General features: G+C 42.2%; 1 protein-coding gene across 5 annotated transcripts in view; it reads left to right on the top strand.

The window, feature by feature from the left end:
• Positions 1–10,085: 10,085 nt before the first annotated feature.
• The window catches only part of USP9X (ubiquitin specific peptidase 9 X-linked), a 96,296-nt gene continuing 78,614 nt past the window's right edge, over positions 10,086–27,767 (top strand). For 4 of the 5 annotated variants that reach the window (XR_011679680.1, XM_071430291.1, XM_071430290.1 and 1 more), the window contains exon 1: positions 10,086–10,226. The gene's annotated coding sequence lies outside the window, so the exon portion shown is untranslated. Of the gene's footprint in view, positions 10,227–10,469; positions 10,793–27,767 lie in introns of those variants that run through there. The other variant, XM_071430289.1, reaches the window with a different exon arrangement.

Genomic DNA, 27,767 nt, shown 5'->3' with positions numbered 1-27,767 from the left:
GCATTCATAGAAGCTGAGTAATGCACTTAATGGTAAGTAATTTTTTTCCCTTTACTCCCCAGTAGGTTTTAGTGAGAGAAGCTTCCTTAAGAGATGTGTCAGAAGAGAGGAAAATATGCTGGTCTATTACAGCTATGTGGGAAACAGTAATGTAGTAATTGTAATATTTATTAAGCTTCAGATTTTATACAAGCTACAACTTTTAGCTTGTATTTTTCTTTCATCAGATAAAGAAATCAGGGATTTAGAAAGAATAACAAAGCTTTCTAGCACATTCAAAATTCAGCGTGTCATGCCCTGGTGTATGAAATTGGAGATGTTCCAAACAATATTCATTGAAAACCATCAACTTTTTCTCACTTCATAGTTTTGTATCCAGCCAATATGAGTGTAAATATTATTAATCAGAAATTTAGATGGTCTTTCATGAACAAAAGAAAGGGAAATGAGGAAGGCAAGAATGCCTTTCTTCTTGTTTCTCTGCTTCGATTGCTGTCCCTGTATAATATGAAGACAACATGAAGTCTGTAAATGTGCTCCAAGTTAACTTCAGTAGTGTCACAAAAGCAATATTCAATTTCTCATCTCCCTTTTTGGTCTTTCACTATGAGATGAAATAGTTAGGAAACAATATTCCTTCCAGAAAATAAAGAAATAGAGATTGAGAAAACTCTTTTCCAGACAGTTTTGAATTGATCAGGCACTTATCCCAGATAGTAAGATATACTGGCATGACTTAAAATACTTGATACTAAATTTTGCCATTAAGGGCATCTGTATAACTTTGAAGGATAACCTTTGCATACTATTAAAGGTATGCAAAAACTGATCAGCCACATGTAAAAATTGAAAAAACCCAGGTATGATCTTGATGAATTCTTCACATGTATGACACGGAGCCAGTCTGTAATTTATTTGTTCTTGCAAGCAACATCAACATCTAAATTTAGCATTCATAAGGCAACTCCAAGATTCTACACCTGAAAACTGTGTGCAATGTGATAAGTCCTGCATTTCCAGAGTCCGTGTGAAAATTTTTAAGCAATTCTTTGAAGAATAAATTTATGTGTGGCTCCCAAGAAAAGCTGGACAAAGAATTTTCAATCTACACGTGAAGCAATAGTTGTCTTGTAATTTCTACTCCCTGATAAAATGAATTGAGCCTTTCAAGGAGGGAAATGAACAACAGTGAAGTTGAGCAGTGAGGATTTTCCTGTGCAGGACAGACAGAAGATCAGCCAGAAGAACAGCTGACCAAAGCTGGAATCACACAAGTGTCCACAAACACTAAGCAGAGGGCATAAATGTGGTTCAGTCCAACAGCTGTTTGCTATTAGAATGAGGGTTTTCAAGTACTGTGTAGGTAATACTTGGACAGTGTAGCCCATTGTTTAGGGTGAGTTAAAGAAACCATTCCTGGAAAGAATTGTTTGTGGTCAGACTCTCATTATCACAGCTCTTTTCTCACCCCATCTTTCTCTCTCACTGGCTGCCATGGCACCTCATCTGTGTCTGGTGAAACAGATAAGTGGTTGTCATGAAGCCAGGACAGGCAGCAGTCATTCCATCTGCTCCCTGAGCACCTCTGATGCTGTGGGCAGCACATTCCTGATCCTGTGGCCCAGGCAGTTTGTGCCCCACTTGCTGTCTGTGTGCTAGGAGGGGAACTGTGGTGGGCTCACCCTGCCTGTGCCAGGTGCCCACCAAAGCCACTCTGTCACTCCCCTCCTCAGCTGGGCAGGGCAGAGAAAACTCACCAGAAGGTTCATGTGTGAGGTGAGGACAGGGACAGGTCACTCACCAGTCACTGTCATGGGCAAAACAGGCTCTACTTCAGGAAATTAGTATAATTTATCACCAATCAAATCAGAGTAGGGTAATGAGAAATAAACCCAAAGCTTAAAAAGCACTTTTTCCCCCAGCCCTCCCTTCTGCCTGGGCTCAGCTTCACTCCTGACAGCTTTACCTCCTCCCCTAGGCAGTGCAGAGGGATGGGGAATGGGGACTGCAGTCAGTTCCCTGCACATTTTCTGCACCACTTCTTCCTCCTCAGAGGGAGGACTTCTCAAACTCTCTCCTGCCCCAACATGGGTTCTTCCCAGGGGCTGCAGTTCTTCATTAATTGCTCCAGTGTGAGACCCTCCCTCGGGGTGCAGTCCTTTGGGAACAGTTGGCTCCAACACAGCTCCTCCATGTTCCAAGGCCTGCCAGCAAACCTGTCCCAGCCTGGGCTCCTCTCTCCATGGGTCACAGCTTCTGCCAGGAGCCTGCTCCAGTGCAGGGGTCTCTGCCTCCTCTGGGTATCCACCTGCTCCAGCACGGGATCCTCCATGGGCTGCAGGGGATCTCTGCATCCCCGTGCCCTCCATGGGCTGGGGGGGAATCTTGAGCAGCTCCTGCCCCTCCCTCTGCACTGACCTTGGTGTCTGCAGGGCTCTTCCTCTCACACCTCCTCACTCCTCTCTTTGGCTGTTATTGAGCTACAGGGTTTTTCCCCCCTCTCTTAACTAAGTTATGCCAGAGGTGCTCCCACCATTGCTGATGGGCTCAGCCCTGGCCAGCTGGGCTGTCTCAGGTTTTGACTCCTCAGGACACAGGGGAAGCTTCCAGCAGCTCCTCACAGAAGCCACCCCTGTACCCCTCGGCACCAAAACCTGATCCCACAAACACAGGGTTCTTCCTGGCTTCCTGAGCCATTGCTCATCTTGCTTGCAGCCGCAAAACTCACTTCTGGGCAGACACCTCACTCACTGAGAACCCAAAATTCATTTCATAACTATGCCAAGATGAAAGTTACATAGCCATTCACTTTTTCTCTGCAGCTACTGGGGAAGGGAAAGCAGCTGTGGAGGGCAAAGGTGGAATATAAATTCCACCTTTGGGGCAAGCTGTGCTCAGGGAGTGCTGCCCTTCCCCATGGTCTGCCCAGAGATGCCAGGGAGCCACCTCTGACAAGGTGCCCCATTTGTAGGTGGTTACAGCCCAGTGAGACGGATACAGCTGAAATGAGTATTCTTTGCCATGTTGGGAGCCTCACTCTCCTTTGAAATAGAGACAGACTTTTGATGGATTTAGCCCACTAAGTAGAGGCTGGAGCTGTGCAGTCGGCTGCAGTCTTTCAGCCATATGGTTTTGATACTCATAACATTCCTCGAATTAAGGTTCAAGGAAAACTTCAAAGTCTACTATTACTTGGTGAAATTAATACTATTAGAGGCATTAATCTGTGGACTTCAGTTGGATTCTTCACCTGAGAAGAATAAGGAATTAGTCTTTTGTATTGATATGTAGTCACAAAATCCTTAAGAACTGTTGGCCATTTGGTCCATCTTATTCAGAGGGGAAAAAAAAGGAGCACAAAATATGGGTGACTTGAGATTTTTTCCTGTCATTTCAGAAAGTAAAGGAATTAATTACCTTGTCTCTGGGAAGTTAAAACACATTATTTTGTCCATTTTTGTTTTATTTTATATTTCAGTTAAATATGTTAAGATTTTCCGTAATAGATTTAAAAAAACCAGAAGTATGTCTAACCATGTCTTACTACATGTGCACCTAAAAGTACAAACATAAGGAAAAAGCAGATAATTAAAGGGATCTTATGATATGAAATTTGATTCTCATTTTAACCTAGGAAATAACCAGCAATAAGTTTAAAAGCAGAAGAACTCCAGAACTATAGTAGTTTAGATTTCAAAAAGAAAATTAACTTGTAGATATCAGATTTGTCCATTTGGTCTCAATTTGTAACTGAGAGCAGTGCAAACTACAGAAGTAGTGACAAGTGAATTGTACTTTAAAGAGCTTTTTGCTTGATATTCAAAAAAGTCAAATCACAGAAATAATCCTCTGTTTACAGCATAAACTTTAGCTTTTGTCCATTGATGTTATTTCCACATATTTAGATTCTGAATTACACTCACCTTCCCAAGATAATGGTATAGAAAAAGAATAAATGGAAAAGAAGTGTGCTGAAAAAAAGCAGATTGCCTCTGGATGATGCAAGATCTACTTAAATATTGTTTCAGTAGACCAACTGATATGTCTAGTAAAAACAGACAAGCTTTGATGCATACAAGCCTGTTTTCAGATCTAATAAAAGATATTACCCTCTATACAAGTTCTGGTTTGCTTAATGCCTTATACCATCCTGGCTACAAAGACACAGCTATTGCTCAAACATTATTGCTACTGTGAACCTTCCAGCCAAAATATCACTGCTGCTGCACAAGTCCTGCTATGAGTTACTTCACATTTATCCAAGATATTTTAATGTAATCTCTCAGAAAGGCTGCAGGGCTACATAAAATACAGCATGGCCACAGTTAATCTGCATTATGTTCTGAAGTGACCTGCCACAGACTCATGATGGAACAGCAGCAGCAGTTATCAAAATTCAGTCCTTGCAAATCATCCATGTAAACTGGCATTTGCTTACTGTACCATTTCATCAAAAGAGAAATAATGATTGTTTTGGACAATGGGAATTATTTTTGTAGGTAACTGGCAATAAAATAGTTGAGAAAAACTTCTGGACAAAGTTAAAAAAGGAAAGCGTGGAATGAAAGCACATAACTAAAGGTTCCAAAATCCTACTAGTCTGCATGCTACTGTATGAAATCCCTCTTTAGACTGAAGAAAGAAAGTCTTTAGTCACATGAAAGGAAAAAAAACTAGCTTTACAAAATTGCAAACTTTCTTCCTGTAAATATTTTTAGATTTAAGCCTTTCTCAGAAGCTATTTTTATAAAGCTCAGATAAAACCATTGATACAAGATCTGAAATGAATCTGTGTTTCTGTTCAAATCATGTTTGCATGTTTGTTTCAAAATCTGTGGTTTACTCTTAAATAATATTTTCCTATTGTTTCTGATCACATCTTTTTTTTTTTTTTTCTTTCCATTTTAAATGTGTAGTGGCAACCCTTCTCCTTTCAGACTACCCCGTTTTGAAGTTTTGAAACTTCTCATGGTTTTTTTAATGACACTGGTTTCACATGAGCCCATTGTCTGGCTCTGCCTCTGCCTGTTGGTTCCCCTTGATTCTTTCAGCCAATTTCAGTAAACCCTGAATGAGGAAAAAGGGCTTTTCAAAGAGATACTAATTCCTACAAAATTTTAGGAAGAGGAAGAAGAAATGCCAGAGAAATGCCCAGAGTGGGAAAGGGAAGTACACCTCAGTTATTATTCCTCCTGCTTGCTATTAGCTAATGAAGCTCCTGCCTAGCCCGCATATCCAACATAAACCAGGCACTCCAGCCCATGAGGGATGTAATTTGGGGTTGAAGGGACATCAGGGCTGGAAGGATGGAGGATGCTCAGCCCTAGGAAAAGAAGCTGCTTCCCTTCTGCTGCACCCATAGCAACACTGGTGTTTACAAACCCAGCTGAGGAGGAGAAAATGGCCATGAGGTGGTGGCTGGGGTTTGTGAACAACAGGCTCCCTCAGATCCCCACCAGTGCCATGACAAACACTCTGTGTGCACAGGCATTCAGAAAAGCTGAGGAAATTCACAAACCCACAGAATTTCTTGCTGGTTTTTTTGAACAATGTCCTCATCTAGCACGTTTAGGAACAACGTTGACAAGTTTTAAGAACAGTTTCCCTTCTTCCCTCACTCTTAAGGCTGGAAGGAAGTCAAACTTCTCCAAGGTTCATGTGGATGAAGAGGACCATATGGCTGTCAAATCCATTTTTTGAACTCTGTCCAAGTCCTACGAGACGGATGCTTTTCACATGGACACCACATGGTTTATCTGAGGACAGTTCAGCTAGCAATGAACTAGACAGGGAAAATATTTTGAATTGCTCCCTCTCCAAAAGATAGGGGAGATACTCTTTTAAGCCTATAAACAGACTTTTTGACAAATGGTGTCTGCAACATCTTCTGAGCATTTGGTAGGCACTCTGAGAATTTCTGTTCATGCTGTTCATTTAACCCATAAGTGCACAACTAAATGAATTACAGGAAAATGCCACACCATGTTTCTCTTATCACAAGAATTGTTCCTAATCAGATAACATCCTTTCCTCAACGTGAGAGACCACAGAATCTTTTCCTTATAAAATCTACAGAATCCTTTTCTTATAAAATTTCTATGATTTCTGCCTAAGCAACCATTCTTTTGCAGCTGTAAGTATGGAGCACAAACTGGATTTAACTGCTTCTATGAGTCTTTTGAGAGTGACATTATGCCCATTCCAACATCACTGTTAATATCTCTTACAATCAGAAGTTAAAAGATGGAAAGTGAGTGACAACTATGAAGAGAAGTCTTACACTGATGTGAGGAATGGTAATTAAAGCAGTCACCTCAGGAGAAACTAAAATGAAATGTCTATACTTAACCTTTATTTGCAACGAAAAAGAGATAGAGCATCACTTCAGGAGAGTTTTTACAACTTATAGATACATCATTAGCATGGGATTTTTTTCCCCTAATTTTGAATGCTAATTTATATGTAAAGTACTGTCACACAACCTGTTGTTTTCTGAGTGTTGGTGAACAGTGTGTGATGCAGCATCCAAGGGGCTGAACCAGAAAAAAAAGATCTTTTGTGGGTCTGTGGAAAAATTCTGCTTTCTCCCATCTGTTATTCCTCCTTTTGCTACCCCACTGCAAAACTCCACAGCTTTACTCTGCATCAGCAGCGTTGTGAATTTCATTTTTGTCTACTCATGGAGCAGTGCAGCCTCAACCAGAGTTTAAGAACTGGGAATAAACACGCCCATTAACAGAGATTTTCTAAATTCTGAGTAATTCCCTCACCAGAATGTTTTGGTTTTTCTTTTCAGCTAGTTCACAACTGGTTTCACTTTTTGTTTGATGGGCTAGCTGCAGTGCTGGAGCAGGGGAAGCCTTCAGGGAGCTGCTTCCCTTCCCCACATTTTCACACTGAATTAAAGATGTCATAAAAGCATTTCTAATCATATCAACAATTTCTAATCATACCAACAGTTGTGTACAGCGGGGAATTAACCAGAATTCTGTCACAGAATTTGGAGCACTTAGTCAGATTTGTGAATTCCTACTGACTTTTGTCTTCATCTCATGGGTATTCTTTAATCAGCAATTTATCTCCCTTGTATTCTTGTGTTTCCACAGCTGCTGCACAAAGACAAACTGGTAACATTTATTTGCAGTGTTGGGGTGTGTGAACCTATTGAGGCAGAGGAGTGTAGCACAAGGTGAGCCACAGCAATGCTCTCAGAAGCCTGAGCAAAGAGGGGCAGGCAGAGATTCCTGTCTGGGCAGGAAGAATTCCCCAGCCAGAAGTCCACGTGCAGATTGCTGGTTCAGGAACCACACAGGGTTATTGCAGACCCAATACCTTCTTTTATTTGGTGCCATAAATAGCTGTGTGCTATTGTGACCTTTGATTAGCACAGCTTCAAGCTGCTGCTCTGTCAAGGCACTCCAGAAGACACCTTTAAACCAGGCAGGAGGGCAGCTATAAACAATAGTTTTGGTTCTTTCCCCATGCAAAATTCCTCTGGTATTGCTGTGCTTCTGCAAATTGTACATCAAGTAGAATCTAAAACCTGAAAAGTACCAGCAAAGGTCCTGGGGAGCTGAAGAGCAATCAGTTCTTCATCTCTTCCAAGCCTAAGGCTTCAATTAAAATAATCAAAGTTCCCACTCTTGCTCTTGGCTGAAGAAATGCTTTTTCACCAGAGGGAATTCTTGCCACAAGTTGTACCACCATTGTTTCCACAACTACTGTTCATATCTTTTTGTTGTTGTTGTTGACTTTTATGTGACCTGACAGTCAATTTCTTGGTGGACAATTGCCCACATTATAAAAATCCACTGATGTGTCACTCTTTGGCTCTGCCAAAAAAAAGCCATGGTACTCAGAAGGAACACAGTGTTTGGCCTGTCTAAAACAAGGGACAATTTAAACAATAAAAGAAATTACCATCAACAAACACAGCAGTTTATTTTTAAAGTTAAGTGTCAAAATATAAGCAACTACAATTGTTTGAGGTGTCACCATGCCTCTGTAAATTATCATAAACAGTGAAGGGCTTGAGGGAGAATACTGTGGTGGCAAAGGAAGGTACAAGCATTATAGGTGCAGCTATTTTAAATGCTTTCCCTGGAAAACAAAGTGGATTAATGGGAAATAGGAGGAAAAGCTGAAAGTTGATAAGGGACAAAAAAGGAGACCACAATAACATGCCCAGAAGCATGAAAATCACACAGATAAAACGGCTGTTTTGATATGATTACGTGTATTTCTAACCCAAACACGAAACACAGACACTTGCAAACTTTCATCATGGTTATGGCTTGTTTTTATTGCTGAAGAAAATGCACATACAGCTATTCCTTCAGTAAACAAACTGTTGCATTTGTACAGTGATGAAGCAGCTGCATCCCTTGTTTTGTTTACTGAGTGGCTAACACAGCAACATACTTCAGATTTCCATCCCAAAACATACCATCTAATGATCAGCAAAAAACCTAATAATTTTGCTAAATTGGGAAGCATCAGAACTTATCACTTGATTTTCAGCTCCAGCTTTTTACTGAAAAACACCCACCCAATGTTGTTCATCTCCTGCAATGAGCAATTGTATTTTAGTTTTTTAGTCTTTTGTCACTGAGTGGTGCAAAAGATAAAACATTTTGCACTAGCGTTAAGGTTGTTGGTCTGAGCCTCTCGAGCAAACTCCAACACGGGGAGCCTAAATTCCTCCCGTGTTTTCAGCTCAATACCGTATCTTTCACCTCCTGCTTCGAAATTCTTGAACTATGTTGTTAATATGAGACTTTGATCTTGGAATTAATAAAACTTTAAGCACCACTTCAGGTACTCCTGAAGTCCGAGTTCGCCAGATCTGCCAAACTTCTGTCCTGCCCCAAGCATCCTTTCCCAGGTTTTAAATCCAGGCTTGAAGTCCTCCCGGTCGCTATATAAAGCAGGTATGGAGTGGGGTTCTACCCATCTCCTACTGTGGCCATGTAAATGCAGACGTATCAAAGGAAAAAGAATCAAAAAAGTCACAGAATATTCAGAGTTGGAAGGACCCGTGGAGATCATGGACTCCAACTGCAGGGCCTGCGCAGGACACCCTGAGAGCCACCCATGAGCCTTGAGCGCCTTGTCCCTGAGCTCTGCCAGGCTCGGAGCTGTGCCCGCTGCCCCGGGGAGCCTGCAAGAAGGAACAAAAGCTCTGTCCAGCTTTCGGAAAGCGCCGGTGACCCGGAGCGGGCTGCGAGCTCTGCTCTGCGGGCCCTGAGGGCCGGAGCCGCCGCGCCGCCCGCGCTCCCGTCCCGCTCCCCTCCCGGCCCCAGCGCGGCGGGAGGCGGCCGCGCTGACGTCACCATCGTCACCGCCCTGACGTCACCATCCGGGCCCCGGCGCGCGCCCGGCGGCGCGGCGCGGGCCACAATGGAGAGCGCGCGCGCGCCCAACCGACGCGAAGCAGGCCCCGCGCGCGCCCGCGCGCCGCTGGCCGTGCGTGCGTGCGTGTGTTTGTGTGTGTCCCACAGCCCTCGTCCTTCCCTCACCGCCGCCCCGCACACCGACACACCGAGGGGGGGCCGGCCGGGAGCGGCGGCCCCGGGCGGGCACACGGGCAGCGCGTCACCGCCGCGCTCGGGTGGCCGAACCGCCGCCGCGCTGGGCCGGGTGCGGAAGGCGCTGCCGGCGCCGCCATCTTGCCCACGGGGCCCCGCCAGACGCGGCTGCGCCGCCGCCGCCGCCGGGAGCGCGAGGAGCCGCCGCCACTGCCGCCTCCCTCCGCGCTGCCTCCCCCGCACCGCCGAGCCCTGAGCGCGGAGCTCCCGCCGCCCGGCCCGGCCCCGCCACCCCCGCCCGGCCGAGCCCCGGGCGCGCGTCCGCCCACCCCCCCCGCGTGCGCCCGGTGCCCGGACGGGGCGGAGCGGAGCGCGCAGGCCCCGGCCCAGCCCCAGCCCGAGCCCAGGCAGGGCCGCCGCCGCCGCCGCCGGGCAGCAGCTGGTGACGCAGGAAAAACGCCCCAGAGAGAGAGAAGCGCTCAGGGCCGGCACCCGGAGCGCGGGCAGCGGCGCCGGATTTGCCCTCCCGCTTCCCGCCGCAGCGCAGCCGAGTGGGAACCGGGAGAAGCGGAGCCGCCCCCTCAGAGCCGCGGCCTGGCATGAGACCGTGCCCCGCCGGCCGCCGGGCATGAGGCAGCGCCCAGGAGGGCTCCGGGCCGCCGCAGCAGCCGCCGCGGGACGAGGGGAAGCGGTGCGGGGGTGAGTGCGGAGCGGTGCCCGGGCGGGGCCGGGCAGCTGTTTGTGCTCCCCGGGGATGGGGCTCCGCGGGCCGGGGCGCGGCTGGGGGCGAGGACGGAGCTCCCCGGCACCCGCGGGGCGTGAGGCGGCGGCAGCGCCTCCCTCGGAGCCCCGGCGTGTCGGCCCCGCACCGCCGTGTTTTGGAGGGCGAGGGAAAATGGCTGACGGCTCCTCATCCCCGGCTGCCGGCGGGGGGGAGCGCCCGGCGCCCTCGGGGGGCTCTGGCCGCCTCTCCGGGGCCCCTCTGGCCGGCCCCCCCCGGTGAGGAGGGCCCCGTGCGTCCCCGCAGCGCTGCACCGGCATCGCCTCCTCTGGTTCTCGCTTCCCTTCGCCCCGAACGCCATTACTGAGGTGGAGTGATTGGGGCCGCGTAGGCCCGGGCGACGCCTGGAAATCAGGCCCTGCCGAGGCGCTTTCCCGACGGTCTCAATGAAATCCAGCAGCAGCAGCTCGTTCACGCCCGCTGTAAACACTGTTAACACGTAGGCCACTCCTCTGGCCTCGGCTTCCAGCGCCCCGGCTTCCATGTACGAAAAACGTTCGTGGCTTTTTCATCTAATTCCTGCAGTTCACCGCGCCGCTTCTCCTCGGAGTTGTGTCTTAGGGCTTGTCTGTAGCGATTTATTTTAGGCAGGACAGCCCTCTTCCCTTGCCCGACGTGTACGGCAGAGGTAGTTGCGTGTAGTTTGGCCGCAGATACTCAGTGTTATTGTCCTCGAGAAAACGGGATTTCACCAGTTGGATGGGTTGTTGGGGTTTTTGTGTGTTAGTTACCACTGTGTTAACATGTGCTGTCCCACTTTGTGCAGCTTTGTTTGTATACAGTGGGAATAGCTTTTGAAAATTACTTATTTTGTTCTTGTGAGTGATTTTTTTTCTTGTAGAGGTATCCAAAAATGTTGGGGTAGTTTTTAAGATGCCATATTTAATTTTCAGCTTGCTCCTTCAGAAGTCCAGTTAGGTATTTTGGAGATTTGCAGTAGCTCGCAGCTGTACAGGAAAAAAAGAACCTTTCAGAAAAGAATTGTTCTAATTAAATGTTCAAAGGACTCCCAGGCTCGCTGCAGACATATTGTGTCTGTCTCAGCTGTTTTCATGTTATCTGTACAACTCGGTTGATATTCGCAGTTTTGCAGCTGTGTTCATATCACTGGACGTTTGTATCAGCCCAAAGACCCTCTGAAGTCGCAGGCTCAAAGCCAGCACCAGGCCTGCTTTTGCTGACCTACTTGCAGAACTGGGGCCTGTATTTTTTTAAAAAGTTGTTGAATTGAGATACTGTTATGCGTTCTTCAGCATACTGTGGCAACACTTGCTATGACAGATCACGTAACCTGGGTTTTTTGGCAGCTTCTCAGGGGCCTGACAAATGGCTGGTAAAATTGTTACATTTAGGAAGGGGCTATTGATGGGTGTTTGGGGGATTGACCTTTATTGATTATAGAATAGAAACTGTGTCCCTAGTAAGTAAGGGTTAGGGGTGGCTGAAAGCTAACTTTATTATTCATATTATTCATATTGTACTCGGGAATTTCCTTTTTTTCATATTTTACTTGAGAAATTGTCAGGCCTCCCCACCAAAAGTGTTGCTGATCAAGTTGCATATTTAGTTCAGCAAAACCCAAGTCATACATGAGGGAGTTGGTTTGTTTGTTTGGGCTTTTTGTTTTGTTTTGTTTTCTAAAACAATGCTTTTGATTCTTGGAGTTGAAGTAATGTTTATTCTTTGAACCAACAAACTACGGTAGTGATACCAAGAATTTGAGGGAGGCATATAGAATACGTGTATTGATTATTCTGTTGCAATACACCAGACAACAGTGATACTTAATGATAGCTGTGTACAAAACCCAAAAACATAATCATAAAGCTGCAGTGGAAGAAACTCAAATTATCAGCTTGTTTACGGGGAGGGAGTTAACCAGAAATAAATGTAAGATTGTATCATAGTAACTTTTCCCTCTCCAGAGGGTCTTGTACTTTCCTTTTGTGCAGTTTTCTTCAGGGTGTTTCTTTTGGGAAGCTTCTGTCTTAATCTTGCCTGGCTGCTGCTTCGTGTCTTGCAGAATTTGCCTTTGTGGCAATTTCTCTGCCCATGGAATTGACAGGAAGACTACATCTGGAGGTGGTAATCAATAAAGATAGTGGTAGCAAAACTGTTTTCCATCTCTGTGGAACACTGTCACCCTTACATAAACATTTTATTCCTCACATTGTGGTGCCTTTGTGCTCAGACCAGTGCAACTACTCTGTGTTCTAAAGGCACACTTTTAGGTTTATGCATTTTATTAATATGCTGAAATTCATAGATGAGAGACTCAAAATAAACTAAAATAGTTATTAGTGTCTATTTTGCAAAATTAAATAGACTTCTGAGAAAATAAAGGTACCTGTAATACCTTTTTTCCAAGACATCTTATATTTGAAATTAAAATTAGTTTAGGACCTTCCAGTATGAATGCAGCCTTGGGTAAGAATGAATAGGAATTCATTTATTTATTAGTTTGAACAATTTATTTTTAAATGGCTTTGAAGTTCTGTTTCTGTCAGGTGTGTATTTAAAATATATTAAATTCCATGGAAAGTATTTCTGCCCTTCCTGCTATGGTTTGGACAAGTTCAGAACTTATTTCAGATATTTGAATGGAAAGTACTCTGAGTGTAGAGATATATCTGTATATGTGTATATAGAGATATATATATATATATGTGTGTGTGTGTGTATGTATTTACTCACTTTTTAAAAAGAAATACTGTTTTATCTATTCTAAGAGATCAAAAATAGTATATTTTGAAAACATCCAGATCAAGATAGCCTCATTTCTGAAGTAAATGAATGAATCAAAGGTGTCCCTCACTGTTTTTAACTTAAAGCAGGATTTTATGTTTTTTAAGGACAATCCAAACCCTGCAAAACCCTTGAAACTATAGTACTAAGTTTAATTCTTTCTCTTGTAATCAGAAGAGCCTTGCTTATCCAGCACTTGCAGAGGCCAGAGTGAAGATGTAAGAAACTTTGCTGGACTTTGTGTTCATTTGAAAAGTTGTAAATATGCTTTTGTGTGCAGTTGCTTGCTGAGTGTGAGCATTAACAGTAGTCTGGATGTGGATTCTCTTGTGCAGGTATCTTAATTTTTTCTTATGTGGATGTGTCTTCTCTTCACCCTCTGCATAGCTGCACCCAGTTTTATTGTCCATATCACCCCTGTTTGAAATCAGAATTCCAAGTTTAAAGCTGGAGTTCAGGGTATGTTTTGGGAACACAGCTTGGTAGTGTCTGTCTTTCAGTGTAGTCCTTGTCTTTTGCAAAGCTGGCAGCGTTGTGTGCTGTTCCTGTGGACCTGTCTCATACCACACTTGTTATGTGTGATCTCTAAATACACAGCATTACCTTTATTTTTTAACATAACTGAGCGTGGTTCTGATAGTGCAGAGCAGAGGCCAAGTGGGTCTCCTGTTAGCACATACTTGCATGCAGTGAGACTTGAATCTTTCTGTCTGGGAAGTTGGAGCTACTTCAGATTCTGTGCTAGAAAAACACAATTACTTTTTTCCATGTATTAAATCTAGTTTTTTGTTCTCTTACTAATGTAGGAACATCTGAAAGTTCTCACACTCTTATTATGAAGGCCACAATTCATTATGAGTTCCCTTTTTAGAACAGTTATGTTGTATTGGCTGCTTCTCTTATGCTTAGGGCTAGAACGTGACTTGAGAATATGGTTAACAGAGGTGTCCTCTGCACTTGGGGATTTGGATATTTTGTTTAGAGTTTTCAGTAGATAGGGCAGAAAGCTGTTCTGTCACTACCTTTCACCCTCAAAATGTCAACTGCTGCCTTTCTGATCCATTGCAGAGCCCACCTGAGCCCACTGGTGCATTGAGCATGTTCTGTAGATCTGGGTTGGTGAAGTAATTTTAAATGGGGTGTTGGTGATATTACAGGAGAGCTGTTAATAACTGTCTTCACTGCAGAGGGTAGGAGGAAAATAAGTAAGGTCTTAAAGTAGCCAGTTGTGACTTGGTATTAAAACTTTTTGCTTCTCTTTTATTTTTTTATTCCTTGAGGGAGCTTAACAGCACAACTGGTTTCTTCTGCATTTTGTGTTGTGAATTTTCTAGTATTTGCTTTGTTTTATAAGAAGCCATTAGTTACTCATTTTATTTGAGAGTTGAATTCAGTCTGCTTGTTATTAAGGCTTTTTGGTTGACACGTTTTCAAATAAAAATTATAATGCTTGAAATGAAAACCTCTGGGATATAGGTATGTCCCCAAGCTTGCTTTTTAAAAGAACGTTGTTGAAATATGATTTTCTTAAAGAATTAGTTACTCTTGACTGTGAGAATGATTACTTGCTTTTGGTTGACTTTGTGTCAGTACAGCTCTGAAAGAGGTCCATGGGATGTAGATTTAAGGTGTAGGTACATTTTGAACACTGATATTATCAACCATTTTCTTGAAGTCAGATTGAAGATGCTTTGGAGGTTATGGGTAACTGTCAGGAATGTTACTGTGGGAAGCTTGTATTTGTAGCATCCTTCATCTGCTTACAAAACCACTGTGTAACCCTGTTAAGTGACTTAGTTTTTGTTACACGTGTAACTGCTGAGAAAAATGTGATTTTCTTGCATTTAGATCTTTGCATGGACGTTTCAGCAAATCCTACTGTTTGGCTGTTAGCATTCAGCTGTGGATTTACTCAGAAGAGGGGAATTCCACATTGCATCATTCCTTAGAGATGTGCTTTTTTTCCAAATTCTGTTTTTAAGCTGGGATTCAAGACTGTGTGGAAGGCAAGGCATCCTTGTTGCATGAGTTTCCTCATATCCTCTCTGTTACAAATTGCAGAAGACTTCTTTATTTAACAGAAGTGTTCAAGTGACTGCTTCAAAGTAATGAAAAGTATGTGGAGGGAATTTCAGGGCTGTCTTTTCATTAAGCTTTCATGTAAAATACCCAAAACTCAAGTAATAGAAAATTATCCCTAGAAGACCCTTTAAGACAAGTAGCAATTTTTTGTAACAGTCAAATGGCACATGGAATGACAGAAAAATGTTCCAAATTCCACAGAGTTCCATCCTTAAATAATTTAGTTGCTGGTTAACTTTTTCTTAAGCTTCAGTGGGACTGGGTGTGGGAAGAGGAAAAGGTTTGGTTTGTCTTAGCTGTAGCAACATGAAATGGTGAAAGAAGGAAAAAAAGATTGTTTAGGAATGTGTTCAGTAAGAAAAATCAGTAGTGATGTGTGTCAGTTATGATCTCTCTGTTACCAGAGAGGCTTTTTTGGTTGGAGGAGGGTGTCCTCACTGCCCCTGTGCTGTGGGATAGTGGGGACAGGCCTGTGTTGGCTGTGGGTGGAACTTCAGTTTTCTTGTCCAGAAATAAATTTGACAGTGGGGTGAGGAAAAGTGTCATTTTAAATATAAGATAGGAATGAACGTTGTTGTCAAAACGTTCTTGGTAAATTAGCCTTGAGTTGTTTATGGTTTATGTTTTGCTGTTGTTTTAGCAATAAAGTACTTCAGTTTTTTAGTAAATTTCAACAGGACAAGTTCATGAATTTGAAAGTTAAATGAGAAAGATGTATCTGTTTAACTTAATGTATAAGTAAATATGTTGATGCAATGCTGAAATTTTGATAAACCAAAACATTATACTATACATTAAACTATAGTTTAAACTGTATTTTAGACTTTGTGAATTTCTGATTTAGAAATAGAATATTAATTCTTTGATAATTTCTGATGTTTTCTTTTAATGTGTTTTCCTGAATCCTTTAGCTGTGAGGATTTCCTTTTTAAAATCTTAAATTGTGACATAAAATCTTAAATTGTGACATAAATCCTCTGGAGGTTGAAGATACAACTCAAGTGGCTGGTTCTACAGTTTCAGGTTCCAGTTTTGCACAGCTCTCCATGTGTGTTGACCTGTCTTTCAGACAGTGTTTTATTAACCACAGTGGCACCTTAAAATCCCAGGTGCTTTCCCTTGAATACTTGCAGTGGTGTGTGTGTATGTAGAAACACATGTGCAGACAATCATGCACTGGGACTTTTTCTAGGATGATGTACTGACTTTTTCTTCTTAGGTGAGGTGATAATGTCAGATTTCTGAAGTGCTTTGTGGTTCTCTTGCTGTGTCAGGATGTCCTTGTGATAGTTTTGGTAATTAGGCAGAAACACAGCCTGAAAATTCTTACAGTGTGTGTTCTTGTAGCAGTTCAGCTGGGTTCCTGTGGTTGACAGTTTGTCACATGTCTAGTGAAGATGCAGCTGAAAACATGAATTCCCTTTGTGCCATTTGGGAAGCCTTTTTTTCCTTTTCCTTCCATGTATAGGATTGGAAAACTGAAGTTGTTTTTTTTGTTGTTGTTTTTTTGGATAGATGCAGCAACCATCAGTTGAGTGATGTTCAGTGAGATGTCAGTGATTCAGTGAGGTAGTGAAGCCTTGCTGTAAGCTAATGTGTAATGAAAAAACCCCAATCAGTCCCAGCCTCTGGTTAGCAGGTGTATGGCTGGAATTTTCCACTTATCTGCACCATTCTGAGATTTTTGACTAGATGAAGCAGAGTTTGATAATTCATCCTGTCGTGAATGTTCCTTTTATTTTCTGTCACTTTCCTGATAATGGTATGAATATTTGGGACCAGTTGAACCCCGCACATGGTGCCTGGAGGCAGCTGGAGGAGGACAATGGTTAGTTTAGTTTCATTGTTGGCAGGTGGGAGCCAATATAAGAGTTTAATTGGAAGGTTCCACTGCCCTGTGTTGGCTGATCCTTAGATGGTACTTGAGGAAATCATCTTTGTCTGAACATGGAATTGTACTGTGCTCAGTGCACTGTTTGTGTCACATTTCCCCAGGTACAGGCAGCACCCTGAGGGCTGAGGTGTTGTGCAGGTTATGGACCCGTGTAGGCCAGCAGTGAGTAACTCAACAGTGGAGAGCAGAGGATCAAACTCTCTCCTGCTTCGTGCTCTCAAGTACGTGCTTACACTGTGCTACACCTGAAACACACTTTGAGGATTTGGCAGTGTTGATGAGTCACTGCAGTTCTTTGTGGGTGTGAAAATACAATAAATAAGTAGTAGTTCATGCTTAAAATGAAGACTAACCCTGTAGTTCTACTTTCAGTTTTACAGCAAAATTGCTTTAAATGTGAGTTTATCATTGTATGTCACTTAAGTTCTAAATTGCAGTTGTCCACTAGAATTCTTTATTCCATATATTTGACATAATCAGTTTCTCTAGTGTGTTTCATCAATTTAAGTTCTTGTCTTAGAACTTCCTTCCAGAAATGAAGTGGGGGGGGAGAAGCCTGAACAACCATGTTGACTTTTAAACAGTTCAGTTGCAATGATTTTTCTTTTGATAAGAATTGTGAAGAAGTTACTTTGGGGATACATTTCTATAGGTATAACAAAACTTTGCTTCTCACATAGGCTACCAAAGTGTTTGTTTTCTCTTAAGCTATTTTCATGGTTTTTGTGATGATTTTCTTTTACTAAGAAAATATTAAAATCTTTGTAGTTTGCTCCTAGTTGCCTGTTTGGTCAGGTGTTAGTAGTCTGCTTTCAAGGAGAGTTGTCTTGTCTCTACTGAATAGCTGATGTTCTGTTTCCCCAGAATTGGTGATGCTAGGGGTATACTTTGGAGACACTTTGTAGCTGTCAATAAGAAAGTGTCTGCATTACACACAACAACTTGTCACAGGGTGCATGTAATCAGTTGAGTTTTTCCTTTGCCTTGCTGCATTTGTAAATATGAGGTTGATATTTGAGGTGCCTTGTTCTTGTACAGATTCTTGATAAATGGAAGTGAAAAGTTTTCTTCATATTATTTCATCAGGACATGGGGTTTGTATTTCAGAGTGATTTTCTCTACAGAACTAAAAGCTTATTTTTAAAAATGTGTCCATTATTCATTTTTTAGTCGAATTGTCAGATGGCTTAGTGAAATTACTTTAAAATTGTGTGTGGTGAAAAACAAATGATGCAAAGAGCCTTGGGAAAAAATTATGAATCATGGCCTATAGAAGCATTTTGATCATTTAAGAACCATTTAGGGGGATAGCAAATGGATCCTGTGATCCAACCTGGCCTTGAACACTTGCAGCAATGTGACATCCACAACTCTGGGCAACCTGCTGGAGTGCTTCACCATCTTCACAGTAAAGATTTTGTTCCTGGCCCATCATCTAAATCCACCCTCTTCCAGCTTAAAGCAATCCCTCTTGTCCTGTCTCTACATGCCCTTGTCAGAAGTCCCTCTCCAGCTTTTTTCAAAGTCCCCTTTATGTACTGAAAGGTGCTTTAATGTCTCCCCAGAGCCTTCTCTTCTCCAGGCTGAGCAACCCCAGCTCTCTCAGCCTGTCTTTATGGCAGAGTTGCTCTTGTCCTCTGGTCCTTTTCCTGGTCCCCTCTGGACCTGCTCCATGTCTTTCTTGTGCTGGGGACCCCAGGGCTGGACACAGCACTGGGGGTGGGATGTCACCAGAGCAGAGTAGGAAACAGAGTCCCCTCCTTTGCCCTGCTGCCCACACAGCTCTGAATGCAGCCCAGGACGTGTTTGGCTCTCTGGGCTGGGAGTGCACATTGCCTGGGTTGTGTTGTGCTTCCTGTCCCCCAGCACACCCAAGTCCTCCTTCTCCTCAAAGCTGCTCTCATTCCATCCTTTACCTGGCCTGTACTTGTGTTTTTGGTTGCTCTGACCCATATGTAGGAGCTTGCACTTGGTCTTGAACTTCAGGTTCCTCTGAGTTTATATAAACATGGAAAATGGGGAAATAGGAGAATGAAGCTTGTCATTAAACTGGTGTTTTCCTCACACCCCTTAATTAGGAGCTCTTCCTCCCGTTGGATCCTTGACTCATTCAGTCAGATGGAATTGGATTGTCATTCAGTATTTTATCTGTGGAGTTCTTTCTGTAAATGCATGTGTGACATCAGTCTAAATACTGAGTAGAATTATTCCTCTCTTCATAAGGAAGCTTGATAGGTTCTTTAGGTTCTTTCTGTTCTCCTCCTGTATGTTACCCAATCATTAATCAATCAGCTTGTGTCTTTGTGTTATTGATGAAGAGCTGAGACACAGAGGCTGTGAACTTCAAACCTACCTATTGCCGTAGCTTTTCAGTGGATTTTTGTTAGATATTCAGGAGTTACACAGTTTTTTGGGCTTAAGTTTCTGCTGTGCCTCCTCACTTTTTCTCAGTTTTCTCTTTCTCTCAATACCAAGAGGAATGAGAGGAGGATGAAAAGGTGAATCTGAAAAAGGCCAGTGTGTTCTCCAACAATGTTTTTGAACAAGACATAGATTTAACTTTGGGGATTTCTATATACCTGCCTTATAAGCCAGAGATTTCCCTTTTATTTCTGAAGTTCTGTTTCTTTCCTTATAAAACATCATTAAACTTCTGTGACAAATAAGGTACAGACAATTTTTCTTCCTGGTGCCTCAGTTGATTACTGTTTACCCAAGGGACTTAGTTCAATGGGAATGAAATTACAGTGGAAACCAGATTACTCTGAAAATTCCAATTAGGTAGGAGAAAAATGACAAATTCAGCCTTTGACAAATACAGAGAACATGTTGTGTCCGTCTCTCATGCAGTTTTGTTAAATGAAAACTTGTGAAAAAGTCCTAAGATGTTGACTGTCACAGTGAATGTAGCTGTTGTGCTCAGCTACTCATCCTGTATCTCCAGTTCCATTTTGGTCTTTGCCTGAGTTTCCAGGTAATGTTTGAGTTGTAGAGTTTTGCTTACAGTTTGATAGCTCTGGCTTTTTTTTTTTTTTTTTTTTTGTCATCAGAAATAAAATTTTTGCCACCCTCTGTGTTTTACAACTTCTGTGTTACCTGCTGTGGCTTTGTCATTAAGTTGTCTGCTTGTAGTGAGAATATTCAAAGTATTACTGCCAAATAATTTTCCTGACTCATTGTGATCTGCTGAGTATTCCACTGGCTTTATCATAATTTCCAGGACAGTTTGTTGCTTTCACCTTCTCAGACTTCTTGCACTTGGCATTATTTGCTGTGGCTGCTTAATATTTCTTTCATGACTGAACTTGTGCTGTTGGTGGACTGACATTCCTGGCATTTATCATCTGCTAAACAGCTTTCTCTATGTGCATTTTCCTGTGATATCCATTGTGCTTGGGAAGAATTTTGCTCCTTATGACTTTTCTGTGTTGTAAAGGCTCATTTGTGCTATAATGTACATGAACCTTGATTATATATTAGTTAAATATGTGCTAATTCTAATTGACTGTGTTCTGTTTCCTTCCCTTTCCCTTCTCTTCTAGGGTGTAATTTCATGAGAGATTTGCAGTGATGCTGAAAGAGTTGGTTCTATTCGTGGTTATGTGTTCTTCCTGTTTCTCCTGCCATTGTTAGTGTTCATGTGGCATATGATGCAGCTGAGAACTAAAATTATTTTATTCCTATCCTCCAGTTACCTTTCAGCCAGCTTGGCTTCTTGATCTGGCTGGTGGTGTGGTGATGCAAGGGCTGATTCCATAGTGGTGAAAAAGTGGTTAGGATGGAAGGCAGCAGGATTGTCCTCCTTCCCTTCTTGTCACAGTGGAGACTTCCCTGATTTCAAATGGACTGGGAGGCTTTACACTGGGTGAAGGCCTGTCCACATGCAGAAATCCAATGAGACTTATTTTCTAAAACTGATCAGGATATAATGCTTGTACTGGGGGATGAGATTGCTGTTGCACACTGAGATTCTAACAGTAGAAGCAGAATAGATCCAGGCACACAGTGTGGCAGCAAAACCACCTTATTGGAGTCCTGTCACTCTCACGTGGTGCTGGTTTAAGCACTGTCCCTGAGAAGAACAGGTCCAGTCTCCTCTTGTCTCTCCTGGCCTGTTGGTCAGCCCAGCTCAGAAGTGGGGTCTTTGTAGGCTGTTTTGTGAGGGAATGAGGGCTCATTAGCAAGAGGGTTTATGGGATTGGCAGTTTATGGGATTATTTCAGTGCAGGGAGAACAGCAGCAGTTGTTGTGGATTTTTTTATTTTGTCTGTGGTGGGTTGTGGTTTTTTTGAATGACTTTCTGGTTTTCAGATAGCTGCAACAGAGTTCTTAAACCCCTCCTCAGCCTTTAGGATGATTGTTTTCTCCCTTAGTTGATTGTTTTCTCCTGCATTTCTCAGTAAAGAGGGTTATGACATGCTTTTTAATAGGCTTTATGGATACAGGAATATTGTGTTTCTGGGACAGTGGTGTCACTTCTTGCTTCTGTGGGGGGGGAGTGAACATAATGGAAATAATTCTCTTATTTCCAGCCCTGCTTTGTTCTTAGTGTACTTTCTAGGGGCTTCTTGTTCCTTTCCAACCTTCTCTGCTATGTATCTTTTTGCATTTATATCAAACTACAGCCTTTTGTGTTGGCAGAAGGAGCATGAAGACAGAAGACAAAACTGCTGTTCTGTTGCCACTTCTTACTTCCCTATAGAGAGGCCAAGATTTTTAAGGGGAGTTGTTACACAAGTTCTCTGGAGCAGGTGGATAGTTGTCAGGGATTTCTGGAGCATTCTGGAGCATTTCAGGGCTTTCTGGGGTGTTCATCTGCCTGGGAAAATGGGCTTGTATGAGTTTGGTCGGAATGGAGCACGTTTAAGGCAGACAATATTAAAAGACGTGAGCTGTCATCTTGTAACACCTCTAGGGAGCTTGTGCAAGCTTGATTTTTCAGTCTAAGTATCTTCTGACTGAAATGGTAGTAAGGCAGCAGAAAATGTCAAAATGTTTACTGGCAGTTATCTGGCATGGAACAGTACAAAAACCGCCAGGCTGAGTAGGCAGTTGGTACGTTGAAACTAGTTGGAAGTTGGGCTAAATTGTTAAATAGTTGTTTGTTAAATAGTTGTTAAATAGTTTGTTTGTTAAATAGTTGTGAAGAAGCTTATTGAAACACAAATTTTAATGCTGGTGTCACTTTCGTCTGTATTAGAGATATTTGAATTACACTTGACAATGATGATGGTAGAGTTTGGGTTCTTGTGCTTACTTTGTGCTGATTAAACATTACATGAAAAGTAGAGTTTAAAAAAAAAGTAAAATTAATGCTAGTACAGTTACAGGAATGCTTAGATATTTGAATTTAAAGCATTTAAAAATATCTAGGTATTTCACAAAGTTGTTATGATTCAAGAATGTGATCTGCTTCCAGCTTAATACCTCTGTTAGGTGTTGTATCATGCTTTAATTATTTACAATTAACCAAACAGTAAGTTGTATTGGTTTTATACATTGTGTGAAAATTTCCATGTGTTGATAATGTCACAGAATATTAGATGTAAAGACTACTACCAATTAATTGATTTTCTTTAGAACTGTGTTTAACATAGTTTAGAGAAGCCATTAAGTTTTCCATAGGGAACATGAAGCAATCCATAGGGGCTGAGCCTGATTTTTGCAGGCTAGTTTTAAACTCCACTTTTTTACCAGAATCTTTACAGTCCAGTTGCAGTGTTGGCATGGGGTGCTGCACACCACAGTGACACATCAGGAACTGGGCATAAGCAGGGTTTAAGAAACAGTGCACAAGTAACATGTAACAATAACATTGTAGTAATATCCCTAATTTACTGGCTGAATGACTTCAGCCAACATTTCAGATATTTATAGCCCTGAGTTCTGCAAAGCCTTAAGTGCAGTATATATTCTATAAATAAGGCCATGTTTTAAAGCTGCAAGTGGGACAAAGCTGCAAGATGCCATTATCCTTCCCTTCAGATACTTGAGAAAGAATGGAGGTAGCAAAAGTTGTTCAGCACTTACCAGTGGCCTCATAAAATGCATGAATCTCATCAGAAATTGCAGAATCCACAATGTGTTTATGTATCTCAGGAAGAAACCAAGGCCAGGGATGGCACTGAACATGAGTGAGGATTTGGACCTTGGTATGGTTTGGCACAGTCTTCCAGGCATGGAATGTTGAAGAGTTATTTTGTTTTTTACTATGTTCTGTAGAAGAATTGGAGTTGTGAATGGTATTAAATGGCTCCAGTACCTCAAAGGGAGTGTTTTGATTTAAACTTTTCTAATTAACTTGTTTAGATTTTTGTCAGCAGTTAGTATTATCTGTAATCCTGAGGCAGTTGGACTAGATGATCATTGGAGGTCCCATGCAGATGAACAAAAGAATTCTATTCTTAAATATTCCTAGGATGGAAGGAGGAAGTAGATACCTCATTATTTTAGCTTCATCAATCCTGCCTACGAAATTGTGTTTTAAAAAAACCCTGAGCTTTCTTTGTGAGCCCTGCAGCAAAAGAAGGAAACAACATCCAAGGAAGTTTCAGAGCTTATCTTCTGTTTATCCTCTACTAGAGCTAGGGTACAAAAGTTCTTAACAATTATGAAGGGCTTGTGCCTCACTCATAAAAAGAAGTGAGATGTTCTGTGGATGTCTTTTGGAATTTACAGGACCCATGTTCTGCTCTGCTTAACTGTAGGACCTGGCTTAGAGAGACATTCTAGAATCTAATGCAACCTAAAATAACAGCAAAACCTTCCTGCATAGATTGCAGAGCTGAAGTACTATCAGTGGCTTCACCACTACCCTCACAATATTTGATACAAACCCCAATATTTTTAGCAAGTTAAAGGTCCAGGCATTTGATGATGAAAGGAGAAGGCCTTGAGCATTGCCAGGGTTGGGCATCCACAGCCTCCATGGGCAGTGTATTCCAGTGTCTCACCATCCTCAAACTTAAAAATTTCTTCCTAATATTTAACCTAAATTTCCCTTCTTTCAGTTTGTGCCCACTGCTCCTTTTCCTGTCACTGCCACTCCTGATGAAGAGTTGCTCTCCAGTTTCCCTGTAGACCCCCTTCAGATATTGGGCAGTTGCTGTGATGTCTCCACTCAATCTTCTCCTCTCCAGGCTGGCCAGCCCAGCTTTCTCAGCCTGTCTCTGTTAGGGAGATGCTCCACTGCTTTTACCAACTTTGTGGCCTCCTCTGGACTTGCTCCAGCAGTTCCATGTCCTTGTATTGGGGACACCAGAACTGTACACAGCACTCCCAAGTGGGGTCTCACCAGAGCAGAGTAGAGGAGGAGAATCAAAAGATTTTAGAGACTACCTGAATTTCTGCACTGCATTGTAACACAGTCTGATTAAATTTACAGGGAAAAAAATAGAGTTTAAAAAAAATAAACCTTTACTGAGTGAAACCAGAATTATTAACAAGATTTTAACAAACAGGAACACATTCCTAGCCAAACCCTTTACCTAGCAATTTGCAATTTCATACTGTTAATATATTACCAATTACGTAGATAAAACTATAAAATTACTAGAGCCCATCACAGAGTAACATGAGTTATCTGGTAAGACTGGCACAATAGAATGTGCACTAACAGCCAAGTGTCAGGTCATTTACCTAAAAAAGCACATACAGAAAACTTTGTATGTATTGGTGAACATGACAGAAAGCACAGTTATTTTACAAAAGCAACTGCCTGCGAGCAATTGTTACACATACATAAATACACATACAAACATACACCAATTGTATGTTTGTAGCAAGAATGAGTCTTAGCTCTGTTTTTTAATAGAAACATATAATTTTGGTTACACAACTGATAAGAAACTTGTGAATTACAGCCTTTTACATCTGGAAAAAAAATAAGTAGCCAGGAAGTTCTCCCTCCACATCAGTTTGCTGCCCCAGTGAGATGACACTGCAGTGGGATGAATCAAATATCTGAGCCCATTACAGAACATGAGAGACCATCCATTGCCAAGGTAGCCTGGCTGTTCTGGGGTTTGCAACTATTTATCTACTCCCTTGCAGTTAGGGAATAAAGATGTCCTTTTAAGATTGCTGTTTCTATTCTCTTTGACTTCTGGGCTTATCAAAGAAGAAAAAGAACTGAGAAATCAGCAGACAAGAACTACACAAAGTGTACTTTTAACTGACACTTTCCTTTCAAAAATATCAGAACTGCCAATCAGGCACACAGACAAAATCAGGAAGAGCAGAAGAACCTACCTTTTGGTCCACCTTTTGAGAAGAGTTTACAGCATTTCCTCCACAAGACATGGCATCTCCTCCTTGGTTCTGAAGCCCCAAATTATAAATACAATAAGGCATTATTTTGAGCTAGGAGTTTTTAAGCTGTGGAGTTCAAGAACAGAACCAATCCATCTAAATGTGTGTTTTGCAGGTCTTTTAGCTTGTGCTGCAAGAAAACACCTGACTGCTTGAATTAGCACACTGAGCTAAGAAAAGCAGCTGATACCACTACCACCTATATATAGATACACTTTCAATTAAGAATAATGTACATACAGAGAAACCATCTCTAAACATAAGTCTGGAAGCACAAATGATAAAGAGTAACATATTCAGTAAAAGTGTTCTTTGTGCAAGTGAAAAGGGAGGATGCCAGATGAATTCCCAGAACTCTGGGACTGTTTTTGCTCAAGTGTGATTGAACTTTGATGATGAATTTTGCTCCATGGCTTGCAGAGGTGTAGCTGTCACATCCATTTTTGAATCCAGGACCAAACTGTGGGTTTAACAATCAGAAGTAAGGGACCAAGAGCATTTAATCAGTCTTCAGTGCAAACTTTAGACATGCTATTTTCTTGAAGTAGTGACAGATGTAACAATGCAATAACAATTACTCCACAGATGATAGATTACCAACTGCTGATGTATTCCTTGTCCTTGCCTGAACTGTTCTATGGCTGCCTGAAAAGGACTGGGTTTGCACTTGGACCTGAAGCATCAGCTCAGTCCTGATTGGCTCTATTGCCAAGAACACGTTTTTTGGGTTGCAGAAAGACAGCTTTGTGCATAAATAAACTGTAGCATAATTGGGAAAAAATATAACATAACAGTGCGAATTGGGTCTGACTGGAACAAATTATATTCTGAAGTTCTTTGATATTTTTGTTGTTTTAGTTTTGAAGGTATTTCCTGCTGTAGCTTGTTCTATTAATAAAAGGTAAAAGGAAGTCTTACCCACTTCTTTGCATGTTCATTGGGAATTCAAGAAAAGGGATTTATAGTAAGTGAAAGTCATGGTTCAAACAATTTAAGCATTTTAAGATAGATTTTTGCATTTACAAGATAGAAGTCACTTAGTAAGTTTGCTTTTCTTATGTTCCAGTGTGTGCATTTTCCAGTGCTTTTTATATTTACTGGATTCTGTTCTTGAAAAGTCTGGGTTCTTTTACTGTTATAACTACAATTTTCATCTCCCATCATAAAACCCCATATTATTTAGCTACTTATCAGAATGTAATTTCTTCATTGCTGGGAAATATTTAGACCAGTAGTTTAAATAATAGAATTTTAGGGGCTGAACATTTCTGTCCCTCTTCCTTCTGTTACTGAGATACACTGAATATCCTTGAGGATGTATCTTGGTACCAGTTGAACCAGTGTGACTCCCAGTGAAAGCTCCTGAGAGTGCAGGGTGGTTGTACAGGATGAGGCCCAGTCTTGCTCATCCCTTTGTCTGTGGCAGCAGCCTGGGATGTGCACCTATGGCAAACCATGACAGCAGGGCCACATCTCCCTGAGGGGAATCAGGTAATTGTCTTAACATTTGGTGGGTTTTTGTCTAAGGCATTGACTGGCTGCTGTATATTTGGATTTGTCTCTGTTTACTGTCACATGAGCAAATCACTTCTTCAGAATAGGAGCTGAAACTGTTTTTTCCATCTGGTAGCCAGAATGAAGTGTGTGATCTGAAGGTCTGTCCTTGCAATACATTATTTGTGAAAAAGCATCATGTGCTATAAGTAAGCAGAGGTGCACTCTCTGACTGTTTCATGTCCCAGGAAGTATTGGCAGGTGAATGTCTTTTGGAGAAAGACACTTGCTGCTGCTCTCCAGTTCCCTTTCAGTGCCTGGCCTTCAGCAATTACTGCTTTGAAGCAAGACAGTCCTTTGATGTAAAGGGTTTCCTTTTTTTATTTAAGTCTTTTGGGAAGTTACTCCACGTGGAAGCACCTCTCCTCTGAAGTCACACTGACATGCTTGGGAGTGTTCAGCCTGGAGAAGGCTCTGGGGAGACCCTAGAGCCCCTCCTAGTATGGAGAGGGGCTTACAGGACAGGCATGCAGTGATAGGACAGGGAGAAGGGCTTTAAACTGAGAGTAGGTTTAGAATAGATGTTAGGAAGAAAGTATTTCCTGTAGTGCAAGTTGCCCAGAGAAGTTGTGGATGCCCCATCCTTGAAAGTATTGAAGGCCAGATTGGATCAAAGGAACAGCCTGGTCTAGTGGAAGGTGTCCTGTCCATGGCAGGGGGTTGGAGCTGAATGATCACTGCAGTCCCTTCCAACCCAAACCATTCTGTGATGCTGTGAAAAAAGTTAATACATTTTGAGTATATTGGCTTTGTTGCCTTCATGTGCAGAACCAAATCCTGTTGTCAGCCTTGGCTTGAATACAGTTTGTTTTAATTAGAATTTCTTGGGCTTCAAGTTTAAAAGTTCACTTTCTGTGCTCTTACTGCTTGCTTA

The sequence above is a fragment of the Agelaius tricolor genome, unplaced genomic scaffold (assembly GCF_023055355.1).
Source record: "Agelaius tricolor isolate 1412-34295 unplaced genomic scaffold, bAgeTri1.0.p SCAF_7, whole genome shotgun sequence".
Taxonomy (NCBI): Eukaryota; Metazoa; Chordata; class Aves; order Passeriformes; family Icteridae; genus Agelaius; species Agelaius tricolor.
The sequence above is the reverse complement of the archived record's forward strand: the minus strand, read 5'-3'. Positions and strand labels throughout refer to the sequence as shown.